The 12,906-nt window shown below is 49.0% G+C and overlaps 1 protein-coding gene across 10 annotated transcripts in view; it reads left to right on the top strand.

The window, feature by feature from the left end:
- The first annotated feature begins 12,004 nt into the window (after positions 1-12,004).
- The window catches only part of Plb1 (phospholipase B1), a 129,982-nt gene continuing 129,080 nt past the window's right edge, over positions 12,005-12,906 (top strand). For 2 of the 10 annotated variants that reach the window (XR_007348139.1, XM_048804613.1), the window contains exon 1: positions 12,005-12,376. The gene's annotated coding sequence lies outside the window, so the exon portion shown is untranslated. The remainder of the gene's footprint in view (positions 12,377-12,906) is intronic. The other 8 variants (XM_048804611.1, XM_048804606.1, XM_048804608.1 and 5 more) reach the window with 8 other exon arrangements.

The following is a 12,906-nucleotide window of genomic DNA, read 5'->3' as shown; positions in this document are numbered from 1 at the left end:
TTTCACTAATTTACAGAATTCTGACTTTGGGCCACATTCTTTGTCTCTTTCTTGGCGGGTGGAGATGAGCAGAGTCCAGGCTGGCTGTCTTTTGGGGACTTACAGTCCTAGGTAGAGGATGCAGTACTAGCAAAGTACCAGGAGTGGAGTCCACGCAGCAAGGGCTTGGGGGTTCAGATTTATGGTAGCCATAAAGGGACAGAGATGGTTGGGAAGAGTTTTGTGGAGGTGAAGGGCAAGAAGGAGAAGGGATCAGATAGAGGTTTGGAGCCTGGAAGATAAAGAGAATGGAGACACTCAGACACAGTTTGGGAGGGGAACAGAAGTTCAAATTCTAGGTCTTCGTCTGCATTCTAATTCATGACTCTGTTCATGGCAACACTTTCATTGAGAAACTACTTTGTGCCAGTGTACGTTGGCAAGAGGGGCTACAGAGAGGCAAAGCTCTCAAAGAGTTCTGTGTCTGTAAGAGAGTCCCATGATCAGCCAAAGACTAGGAATCAATGCTGTTGGGGTGGGAGAGGGTGGAGCATAGGGTGCTACCAGGTCTGGCCAGAGGAAGAACACCCAGACGGTTAGGGAAATGGCGGAGTGGTTTATCAGGTGGCACAGGTTATGGTTTTAAGACAAAGTAAGAGATGTCCCAGTGGGAAAGGAGGAAGGAGGAGAGAAAGTGTTCTCTACTGAGAAAATACCACAAGCAACGAGAGGCTCAGAAATGAGCACTTGTAGTACTTGGTACAATGGGGCAGGGGGCACGGGGGCACAGCATGTGTAGGGGGAGGAAGGTAGAATGCAGTGGCCCTGAGCCACCTCCGGAGCCTGCCTCCTGCTCTCTGGGACCACCAACACTACCATTTAAAGGAATGGAGGCAGTCCCTTCTGTGGTCATCTGGTGGGAGGGGACACCAGGGGCCTTAGGAAGGAAGTGTCCCAGGTTAGCACAGGAGGCTACAGGAGGGCTTCACTCTGTCCCCATCCTTGGAGGGTTCTGGCCAGATAAGACAGGTAAGGCGAGACTGTCTTAGTCACGGTGACAGCAGGACATAGGGGACAACATTGGTAGTGTGATTCCACAGCCATCCACCAGGCATCAACTTGTAGACGTCTCTCAGGGGACGAGTCTGGAGATGGCTAACCCTGTACTCTGAGAAAGTCCCTCGGGGAAGCTGGGTTTACAGAGAGCAAATTCCTGCAAAGACAGAGTCTAGGCTCAACCCCTTTGTTCGTTTCCTTTTTTTTTTTCACACATATTGTCTTTACCTGCTTTAAATAATACCACATCTTTGAAACAATTTTAATCAATACACGATCTATAAAAGCCATAGATCTTCTCCCTTGCCCCTTCTCCACCCTTATTTTTTTCTTTTCTTTTTGGTACCAGGGTTTCAACCCAAGGCCCTTAACCACTGAGCCATATCACCAGCCCCTTTTGTATTTTATTTAGAGACAGGGTCTCACTGAGTTGCTTAGGGTCTGGCTAAGTTGCTGAGCCTGGCTTTGAACTTGCCATCCTCCTGCTTCAGCCTCCCAAGCCGTTGGGATTACAGGCATGCGCCTTAGCACCTGGCTCTCCTCCACTCTTGCCCTTCTGGGAGGACCATGGAAGTTGGGAGGATGTCCTAACGAAGTCCCTGCTCTGTGCATACAAAAATATAAACAGCATTTGGTTTTGATGAGCTTTGCTTTGATTTTCTTGACAAAAATGAAATCATTCCATTTGGACAATTCTAAATCTTGCTTTAAAGATTTAAAAAGATAAAGTCTCAGTAATGTTGTCTGGGCAGGATCTGAGGACACTGGGCTTCTTACCCTGTCAGAACCTGCAAATTCACCTGGCAGTCTCTGGGCACCTTTCCTGTGGCAGAGCCACATGTGGCCCAGCTGGTGAGGCTGGATCCATCACTTATGCACGGCACAGCTCCCTCTTTGGACGCATGGAGGGTCGTCATCTCTGCTCAGCCACATCCTTCCCTGGCTGCAGCCATTGTGCTGGAGGGACAGCAGGAAGCAAGGAGAGGCCCAGGTGGTGTAGGGCACTGGCACAAGGTGTAGACAAGGCACAGCACAGGTCTCTGGTTGCCGAGGCCTTTGGTGGTCGTGGGCAGCTTCAGTCACAGGCAAGTGTAATCAGGACCGGTGGATTCTCATTTTCACGTGACAAATATCTTTTGTGTACAAAAGGGCTACTAAGAAGAAGCCCTGCATAGGGGTGTTGGCCACCTATAGCAGATAGCAGATTTGGGTGCTGTCCTAGAGCTGGGCTGTTCAGGAGCTCGACAGAGGCAGATCACTGCTGGTGAGGGGGCCTGAAACAAGCCACGGCAGCACGTGCTCCTGAGGACCCCGGGGCAGTGGAAAGCTTGTGTGGCTGTGTTTCCTCCTGGGCTTCTTGGGAAGGGATGGTTCCCCGCTTTCATTAATATTAAGCTGAGTCGTATGTGTGTATGTGTGGTGCTGGGGTTTGAACCCAGGGCCTTGTGCATATGAGGCAGTTCCCTGCTTTCATAAAGGAGAGACGGAAACACAGGAAGCAGCTTGCCTGGGGGTGCCCTCTGCAAAGGGGCCTTGTAGGGATTAGGTCAGAGGCCCCTGACTTGCATTTGGCGTTGTTGCCACCTGAGATAGGTGGGGTTTGGCATGAACCTGGAGGATGGGAAGGAACTTGTCAGCTGCAGAGAGGCGGCAGGCACGCCCGGCTGGAGGCGCATCTGGAAGAGCTGCAGAGAATGGCCTGGTGAGTGAGCCCCAGGGACTCTTTGAAGGTAAGACCAGATGACGGGGATGGTCCTTGAGGAAGGCCTCCAGGGCCTGGTGGAGGAGCCCAGCTCCTGCCAGAAGGCCACAGGCATCACAGAGGGAAGGGTCAGGGGACTCCCACTGGAAGCACCAAGGAGAAGCCCCATGAGGAAGGCGGGAAGGGGGACAGAGAAGGGGTGAGGGCAGGGAGACGCAGCAGGAAGCAGGCTTGGGGGGGAGGAAGAGGGAGCAGCTGCCTCCTTGTGTGGGCAGCGGGACTTTCTTGGAGATGAGTCGCCCGGAGGATCCTGGAGGTACAGCAGGTGGACCTAGGGAGAAGGCCATCAGCACCTGCCACTCGGGGGAAGGTAGGAGGAGAGCCGAGGCTGCCGAGAGGCGTGGGAAGAGGAAGACGGGCTGCACGTGGTCAAGGTGAGAGACCAGCCCCGACAGACCTGGTGGGAGTGTGAAGAAGGGCGGGGTCTGAGGACACTGTGGCCCTTAGCTCTGGTGTGCTGTGAGTCTGCGTGTCCCAGTGTCTTGGTCCAGGCTGCAGTGACCCTCTTGCAGAGCGAGTTCCTGAGGATGGCATCTGTCCCATGTTGCAATGAACCTGCAGTATCAGCCACGTCCTGGGCCTGGGTATGTGGACCTGATGGAAGCAGCCACACCCCTGTCACCCTGTCTCTGGAAGTCCCCATGCCACCCATTCAGAGCTGCCAGGTTGAGCTCACACCTCCCTGCTTTGGCAGAAGCTTCTGCAGTCCCCTCTTCTGGACCAGGCTGGAAGTCAGCCGTGCCTCGCTGCGTCCCCCAGGGCCCCTCTCGCTCACCCTCGTGGCCCTGTGTGGCGACTACACTCTTTCCTCTTATTGGACATTTCTAGATGCGACTATAGTCTGTGAATGCTCATCTTCTCTCCTAAAGAGATGGCGAGGAAGGACTTTGAGGGCAGGGACTGTGTCTCCCATCTCTTTTGACTCCCTCGTAACACCCAACGTGCGGTTGACTCACAGAAGGCCAACAGGCCCAGAATGTCGAGTAGGAAATGCCTTCTACCCACACGTGGGCCCCGTGGCTCTGGGAGCGTGACCCCAAAATGTACAGGTGTGGAGCAGGGGCAGGGAGGACCCAAAGCTGCCTCCGCCGTGATGCTCACCGGAATGATGGTCAGCTGAGGAGGGCCGTGGCGAGCTCCAGGCCTCCTACTGTACTGACAGGCGAGACCCAGGAGGGGGACAGATGCCCTGGGGCCCTGAGCAGAACCAAGCTCCAAGGAACCCCACCAAGGTCAGCAAGGGTAGACCCTCTGCTAGAACCCCACCTTCCATGCCTCAGGTCCTTGACTTCCCCACTTTGGAAACACTGTTCTTCCCCTGACCAGCCACGGAGTGCCCACCTCTCTGCTGCGTCGGTCTTCCCCTCTGCCAGGCCACCACCTCTGAGCACCCTGTATCGTTTGTCCTTGGCGTCGTCTCCTCCCTCTAGTTTGTCCCCACAGGCTCCTCCATTCCACAGCTCGAATGTCCACATCTGATTCCCAAGAAGCTCTGAACCCTCTTCTGAGTTTCTGCCTCTGTGGCATCTCTTGAGTGTGACCACCAGGCATGGCACATGATGTCCAGTCTGATTGTGCACTTCTCTAGAGTTCTCCTGGAATGCTCATTCCAGCCTGGTGACTCCTACTCAGGTCACGAGCCAGTGTCTATGACAGTGCCCATGCCAGAATCTGTCCCCCAACCCTTACCGTCTATCGGTTTTACTTCCTGAACATCTCTTTACCTGCTTCTTCCATCTCCACCACCATGAGCCTCCTCCAGCTCTTGCATGGCAGGCAGTGGCCTCCTGGTGAGGCCCTTGCTTCGGTCTTTGTCCCCCACCTCTCACACTCCGTGCAGTCAGCAGTCAGCTTTTTAAAGCATGAGGCAGATCTGGTCACTTTCCCACTGACAACCAGTTTTTTGTTTCCTGGGGATAGTCCCCAGGTCTCGGGGCCCTGCCTGCCCCTCCTTCACTCTGCATTGCAGCCACCCTGGCCTTTGCTGGAAGAGCCCCAGAGGAGCAAATGGAGTCACAAAGGGACAGCAGTTGATGGGAGGCACTAAACTGCCATTCGCGTGACACTGAGGCCCACAGAGGTTGCAGCTCATCTCACTGAGACTTTCGACAATGCTCAGGGAGGGTGCTCTTCCCATTTTAGAGGTGAGAAAACTGAAGTTCCCCAAGGCAAGGCACTCAATCCCAATACTATGCTAACAAGTAGCAAGATTATGTGTCATCCAAGTTAATCAATGTATCACCTCATCATCTAGAAGGTTCCAAATTTTCTCTTTCTACCTAAAAAAAAAAAAAATGTCTAGTTGTTCAAGTGATACTGGAATACATTCTCCATGTAAAAAACTAGATATAATCCCACAGCACTGCACCAGCCGTTGGGAAGGAGCCCCCGGTTTGAATGCACTTGTGATGAAATCAAGCCCACTTCCCCTCTTCTGGCCTCAGTTTCTCTTTCTTTGATACCAGCGGTTCTCAACCCTGACTGCAGGTTTGAAACACCTGGCAGCACTAAATAAACAAAAACAAAACAAAAAAATCAACAACACCGTGATTGGGCCTCTGTCTTGGAGGTTTTGATTCGATGGTTCTGGGACAGGGTTCTTTCTGTTTTTTTCTTTTTTAATTTTTTAATTGAGTTTTTAAAAAGTAAATGACAGTGGAATGCTTTACAATTCTTATCACATATACAGCACAATTTTTCATATCTCTGGCTGTATATAAAGTATGTTGACACCAATTCATGTCTTCATACATATACTTTGGATAATGATGTCTATCACATTCCACCATCCTTGCTAATTCCCTGCCCCCTCCCTTTCCCTCCCACCCCTCTGCCCTATCTAGAATTCATCTATTCCTCCCATGCTCCCCTTCCCTACCCCACTATGAGTCACCCTCCTTATATCAGAGAAAACATTCTGCATTTGTTTTTTGGGGGATTGGCTAACTTCACTTAGCATTATCTTTTCCAACGCCATCCATTTACCTGCAAATGCCATGATCTTATTCTCTTTTAATGCTGAGTAAAATTCCATTGTATATATATGCCACATTTTTTTTTTATCCATTCATCCACTGAGGGTCATCTAGTTTGGCTCCACAGTTTAGCTATTGTGAGTTGTGCTGCTATAAACATTGATGTGGCTGTGTCCCTGTAGTATGCTGTTTTTAAGTCTTTTAGGTATAGATCGAGGAGAGGGATAGCTGGGTCAAATGGTGGTTCCATTCCCAGATTTCCAAGGAATCTCCATACTGCTTTCCATATTGGCTGCACCAATTTGCAGTCCCACCAGCAATGTATGAGTGTACCTTTTTCCCCACATCCTTGCCAATACTTACCGTTGTTTGTCTTCATAATAGCTGCCATTCTGACTGGAGTGAGATAATATCTTAGAATAGTTTTGATTTGCCTTTCTCTAATTGCTAGAGATGATGAATATTTTTTCATATATTTGTTGATTGATTATGTATATCCTCTTCTGAGAAGTGTCTGTTTGGGTCCTTGGCCCATTTGTTGATTGGGTTATTTGTTTTTTTGGTGCTTAGCTTTTTGAGTTATTTATATGCTCTAGAGATTAGTGTTCTATCTGATGTGTGAGGGGTAAAAATTTGGTCCCAGGATGTAGGCTCTCTGTTCACCTCACAGATTGTTTCTTTTGCTGAGAAGAAACTTTTTAGTTTGATTCCATCCCATTTATTGATTCTTGGTTTTATTCTTGCACTATAGGAGTCTTATTAAGGAAGTTGGGGCCTAATCCCACATGATGAAGATTACGGCCTACTTTTTCTTCTATTAGTCACAGAGTCTCTGGTTTAATTCCTAGGTCCTTGATCCACTTTGAGATGAGTTTTGTGCATGGTGAGAGATAGGAGCTTAATTTCATTTTCTTGCATATGGATTTCCAGTTTTAGGATAGGGTTTTTTCATCAATCATTTTTGAAAATGCCCCAGGCAATTAAAACATGCAGTGAGGTTTGAGAACCACTTCTCTAGGTCAGGGAATTGCTCCTAAATGGCACTTCCTGATTCAGGAGGTCCTAAAGTCCCACTCTCCATAGGTTCCAAGATCCTATATTTCTAAGCTGCCGATAGTGCCTAAGCCATATTTTGCATAGAAGACCAGACCCTCTAAGCCGACCATAATTCCAATTTCCTCTTTGACCATCAATTTCCATATTGATCATCAGCCAACTAACACTGGGTGAGGATTTTATAGCTAAAGTGGTTCTGAGAACCAGGTACAAGACAGAATGATTCCCCAGGACACTGCAAGGCAACCAGGGAGGCATGTGGCTTAGTCCCAGCCATAGGTGCATTGAGCCTAGAAAGGAGTGGCAGAGGGTCAGCAGGGCTGGTGAGGCCTGGCTTTCAAAGTGGGTGCTGCTGTCTCTCGTAATTTCTGCAGTGGCTGGCCTAGAAGCTTTTAGGAGGAGGTGCTAGGCCATCTGAGCCTAGTGGCAGGAAACCCAGGGTGGGCAGCAATCATTTGAGAAAAGGTGGTCCCCTGGACACCTGAATTAGATACCTGGAAGCAGTTTCCCCAAAAAGACCAGCTGGCAGAACCCTAATCTTTATTTGCATTTTTTAAGCCCAACTTTCCCCAGTGTTTCTGTGTTGACAACATTTACAGGCATCTTTATCTACAGGGAGCAATTGGAATTAGGATCACCTCATTATTTTATCTGCAAAACCATATAGTTATCTTGAGTTTTATAGCCAAATAAACATTGCAGAGTCCTGTCCAAGTGTTCAGTTAGGTATTTTAGTTCAGACAGTGGGGCGATCTCTGATTGTACATTTTGTTTGCAAACCGGGTCTCAAATTTCAGACTGAACCCCATTTACAAAATAATTGAGAGAGTCACGTTAGGTCGGCTTTGGGATGACTCTGCGTTTTGGTGAAAGGCAATGTCTCCCTCTGAAATCTCCCACCGGTTCATCTTTTTTTTTTTGCTTACCAGACTGTAGCAAAGTCCAATCAATGTTTGCTGCCAAGGTCCCAGAAATTTCTTTTAGTAAGTTCTCATCTATTTTCTGTATCCTCTTCCTTGCCCTTTGATATATTGTGCATATAGGGATCTCCAATGTGAACCCGAATTATCTAGTCTGCTTTTCCTATTGAAAATTCAGCCTCTGATATTCTTACCAACATGTGAATTCATTGGAAAAATTCCTGGATATGACCCCACAGGAGATTCTGAATTAAAGAGATGGTTTTCTTGTCAGAATTTTTGACAAGAGCTCTTAGGCCAGGGTTTAAAGTGTATGGTACAGGCATGTCTAATTCTTGAACAGGGTGTTGTTGTATTATCATTGTTGTATTATGGTGAAATGCACATAAATTTACCATCTTAGCTAATTTTTAATTGTACAGTTCAGAGGTATTAAGTACACTCACAGTGTTGCATAACCATCACCACCATCTATCTCCATAGATCTTTTGTTCTAGAAATGTCAGTGTGCCAATCAAAAAAATGCCACTTGTTGGAACTGAGAAATTTCATTCTGATTTTGTTCTAATGTGCCTCTCAGATGAGCTGTTCCAGTTACATTAAATGTTCTACCAAATGTCCACAGAAGGCCCAAATTATCATTGCTGAAATTCTGCTCTTTAGATAGAGATAGCAGGTATAGTGGTCACATGAACACCCATGAAGACTCCTGCTGATGGCCAGTTAGAAGTGACAGTCAGTTGCTTATCCAACTCCATGTCCCAGACCTTTGACCTAATAGGCATTTCCAAACACAGACTCAACAATCTGAGGCCCCCCACAGGTGGGATATATCAGGGAGTCTCTTCTCTCAGAATCAAAACCATGTTCTCAAGACAAATAGCCAGAAGAGGACAATCTCTTTAGGGGTGACCCACAGCAGTACTTGTCCCCACAGAGGGCTCATTTGGGGAGGACTGCCAATCCTCTGGTCTGTGAGGCCTGCTCAGGCAGCCAACTGCTGGGAACTGGGCCTGCATACTGTTCTACATCTTCCTCTTCATGACAAAATGATGCTCAAGAACACAGGATCAAAATCAAGGGACAGGTAGCAAGTCACCAAGGACACAGTTCCAAAGGGCCACATTAACCAATTAACTAACTAATTAATTAATTAATTTTGGTGCCAGGGATTGAATCCAGGAGTGCTAAACCACTGAGCCACATCCCCAGCCCATTTTTTAAAAATATTTTATTTAGAGACAGGATCTCACTGAGTTGCTTAGGCCCTTGCTAAGTTGCTGAAACTGGCTTTGAACTTATGACCTCCTTCCTGCCTCAGCCTCCCGAGCTGCTGGGATTATAGGGGTGTGCCACTATACCTGGCTCACCCTAACCAAATATAACCCCCCCCCCAGAACTGAGAAGTAAATAAATGCCAAGGAACTCAAAATAAAGAGAGGGGAGTTGATGCCTATACAGATTTACATCACCAGCAGACGTTCCATGAGCAGCTAGGCTTACAGGACCTTGGTGGGCTCTGTGCCTGGTCAGGAGCCAAGATCCACAGTGACAAGCAGGTCAGGCTAGATCCAAATCACAGATTCAGGATTACAGTAAAAAATTAAACAAACCCTGAGACAAAATTAGCAAAGGCTGTTTACTTACCGACTTACAGACACAAGGGAATTATCTGCATGATTTCTGCTTCACAGGGGGTTCAAAGGTGTCTGAAAGGAGCGCGCATTTTATAGAGGAAAAGAGAGGAGGTCCTGAGACAACCTCTGATGGGCAAGTGTTCTATTAGGGTGGAGATTTTCTAAATGAGGGGACCCTAATTGACCTCGCAGAACATTTGGCACCTTGAGGAATCTCTCCGGTTTTCCTGGCTTTAAGGAGGACAGTTTTAGGAGCTCTCTTCACTCTGGGTAGGGAGGGAGGCATATTGGGCCAGGTAGAGGCCAAGCAGAGCTCCCTTGCACTGTCTAGTATTTGTGGCACTAGTGGGGGCAGAGCCACTGAATCAGGAGCTGTGCAGGCAGTTACAAAGATGTCTGAGAGCTGGGTGTGGTAGCACATGCCTGTAATCCCAGCAATTTGGGAAGCTGAGTCAGGAGGATCACAAGTTTGAGGCCAGCCTGAACAACTTAGCAAGACTCTGCTCAAGAAATAAAGAGGACTGTAGCTCAGTGATAGAAGACCCTTGAGGTCATTCCTTGGTATCCACACCCCAACACCAACACGGTGAATGCCAGCAAAGAACACAACCCAGTTGGCTTGTTTTTGATCCCAACAAGGTGAAATAAGTGGTGTAATGGAGCTGTGAGCCAGCTGCCAGAGAGGACAGGGTAATTAAGCCACTGTGAAGTAGAATGTAATCCTGTTCACCAGGGCCCCAGAAGTTTGACCAGAGTGGGTCTGGATTTGTACACCTGTGCAACAATTGTTGAGCACTTACTTATGTCAGGCCCTGTACTAAGTTCTGGGGGCACGCAATGAACCACAAAGTCCTTGTGGTCCTGGAGCTTAAGGTCAGACCAACAGGATAGACTTTGAATAAGCAACTACAAGTTCAAAGACATGTTCAAGGTCATGAAGAAGCCCAGTGGGCCAGAGTGAGACAAGGATGGAGAGTGGAGCTTGAGTCTAGAGAAGAGGATGGTACACAGGACATCATAAGCCACAGAGGCACTTAGTCTTTGTCCAAAAGGAAGTGGAAGCTGTCAAAGGGTTTTTGTACAAGAGTGTGACATCAAGTGTGCACACTGACAAGATCATTCAGGCTACTGTGTAAGAACTACAACAAAGAGTTGAAGCCACTCTTTGGCTATTTGTGTTTTGGGGGCAGTCATGGCAGCTGAGCTCAGCTTGGGTGGTGGAGGTGGAGAACAGAGAGACGTTTCATGAGGTTATTCAGGATATAAAATTGATGGGGCTCAGCAACTGATGACCTGTTAGGACTGAGGGCAGCGAGTGTCTAAGGATAGTTCCTGAGTCTGTCTTCTGCCGCCATTGCTGTTCCCCACCATTGCTGTTCCCCATAAGATAACCAACAATGGTGGGAGATGACCCGGTCAGTCCTTCTGTCCTGGAGTCTGAAGAGCCTATGAAACATCAAAGTAGGGACGTCAGGTCAGTGAGTGAGTTTATGGGGTCTGAGGCTCAGAAGAGAGGTCTGGCTGGAAGTTGAAACGTGGCAATGATCAGCACACAGGTTTTAAATGAAGCCACAGGGTGCATGTGAGCACCCTGGGAGACAGGAAGAGGAGGAGAAGGATCCAGTCCAGATCCTGAGGAACTCTGGCAGCAGATAAGGGTCTGACAAAGGAGTCTGAGGAGGAACAGCCTGAGAGAAGAAACCAGGAAGCCAGAAGTCTGCAGGCCAAGGACAGAGCTGTCCAAGGAAAGGGGGAGAGGGCAGCTTGGAGGCCTGAGCGCTCACTGAGGGTTGGATTGCACAACCTGTTGACCTTCATGTACTTCCGGCAGAGTGGTGAAAGCAGAAGTCATGGGGACAAGAGAGTGTAAGGTGTTTCAGAAAGTCCACCTGGTGGTGGGTGGAGATGATGGATGGGTGGTGAACTGCAGGAGTCCTTACCGGAATCCAGGTGAGTGGTGCCAAAGTGCAAGAACTTGGAGCCTCAAGACAAATAAGGAAACCTGGGCCTCGGTGTCAACAGAGGGGAACAATGGAAACCTGGCCAAAGGTGGCTCTGTCCCAGAAGTAAAGAAGAAAGTGAATGGAAGGACACACTCTGAGATTCCAGCCACTCTGGAGAAGCATGTCCCTGCGTGTTCCTGTTCCCACAGGCCCCAAGGAGGCCTCTGAGGGTCAATAAGGACCATACTCAAATGAACAAAAGCCAGGAGGTGCCATGTCTTAGATTAAGTGATTTGGGGCTTTTGGAACACAAAAACCAGGACTTAACATCTGGCTTTTATCATCTGCTCTCTGGGTGACAAGAATGTAGATATTTCTATAGATTAAGTGATGGCATTTTCAGAAATGCCATATGACATTTTCAGAAATGTCATAATATCAGGATGGAGAACATGTAGAATTTGAAAACTCAGTTTCCTCTTCTGAGTATCAGCCTCCAGTTACGAATAGGCTGATCCTGAATCCCTAAAGGAAGAAAGGAGCCTGATGTTGACCAGTGGTGCCGGGAAGCAGAGGTGCATGGACAATCGCTCGTGATGGGGTCTGCAGGAAAACAGATCCTGAGGGGGCCAACTCCTCAGCAAGGTGCCCAGTCCAGCCCTGACATCCCAGTGGCTCAAGCTCGGCACAGAACCGTCTGCCCAGCCAAGCCTGGTAGCTGGTCTGCATCAGGGCCCTGGGGACAGAAGTCCGGGGCCCCAGCCTCGCCTCACCTTCTCCCCCCCCTCACACCACAGCTCTCTCCCCAGGTGGTGCCATTAAACGTAAACAGTGACTGAAAGGGAGCTGGTTAAGCAAACAAGCTTGAACATCATTGCCAAAGCCATTAACACCCACATGCCATTCAGTGTCTAGTGGTGTCAACAGCCGAGCTCTGGCCCAAGCTGTGACGCCATGCCTCAGCAATCCCTTGCCCCACAGCCAAAAGCCCAGAGGCCCCACTCCACAGCGGCTGTGCGTGTGGTGCAGATGGAGTGTTGTCCTGCAGGTAAGCTGCCCCAGGTGGATCTGGAGAGTCTCTTGTTCCTGCCCAGGCCCTAAGACCAGGAGAGCTTTCCTGGGCAGGCGCTGTGTTCTGAGCACAGGCCAGAGAGGCAGGTGAGGTCAGCGCAGGATGTGGCTTGGGGCTGTGGGAGCCAGGACCCTCTCAGCATGATTCCCATGGGAAGACAGGGAGTCTTGCTTATTCCCTTTGGATTTGAAAGACAGATTCCAGCTCCCACGGATGGGATGCAAAGGGGATGGAGGAAGGGAAAGATTAGCTGTAGGAGCTCCCGCAGGGTCTCCCTGGCAGATGGAGCATCAAATTCTACACCATTTCTCTCCCCAGGGCTCCCCCTGGCCCTGCCACCCAGGAGCAGGATGTGCCAAGTGCAGATCATCTTGGCTCTGGAGCATCCAGGGGAGAGCTTCCCATGTGCAGGGCCCACTATACACACCATCCTATTTCCAGGAGACCCCTGTCCAGAGTGGAGATGGGAGTGGGCTCTGGCTTAAAAAAAAAAAAAAAAAAAATGC

The sequence above is a fragment of the Marmota marmota genome, unplaced genomic scaffold (genome assembly GCF_001458135.2).
Source record: "Marmota marmota marmota unplaced genomic scaffold, marMar, whole genome shotgun sequence".
NCBI classification, from domain to species: Eukaryota; Metazoa; Chordata; class Mammalia; order Rodentia; family Sciuridae; genus Marmota; species Marmota marmota.
The sequence above is the reverse complement of the archived record's forward strand: the minus strand, read 5'-3'. Positions and strand labels throughout refer to the sequence as shown.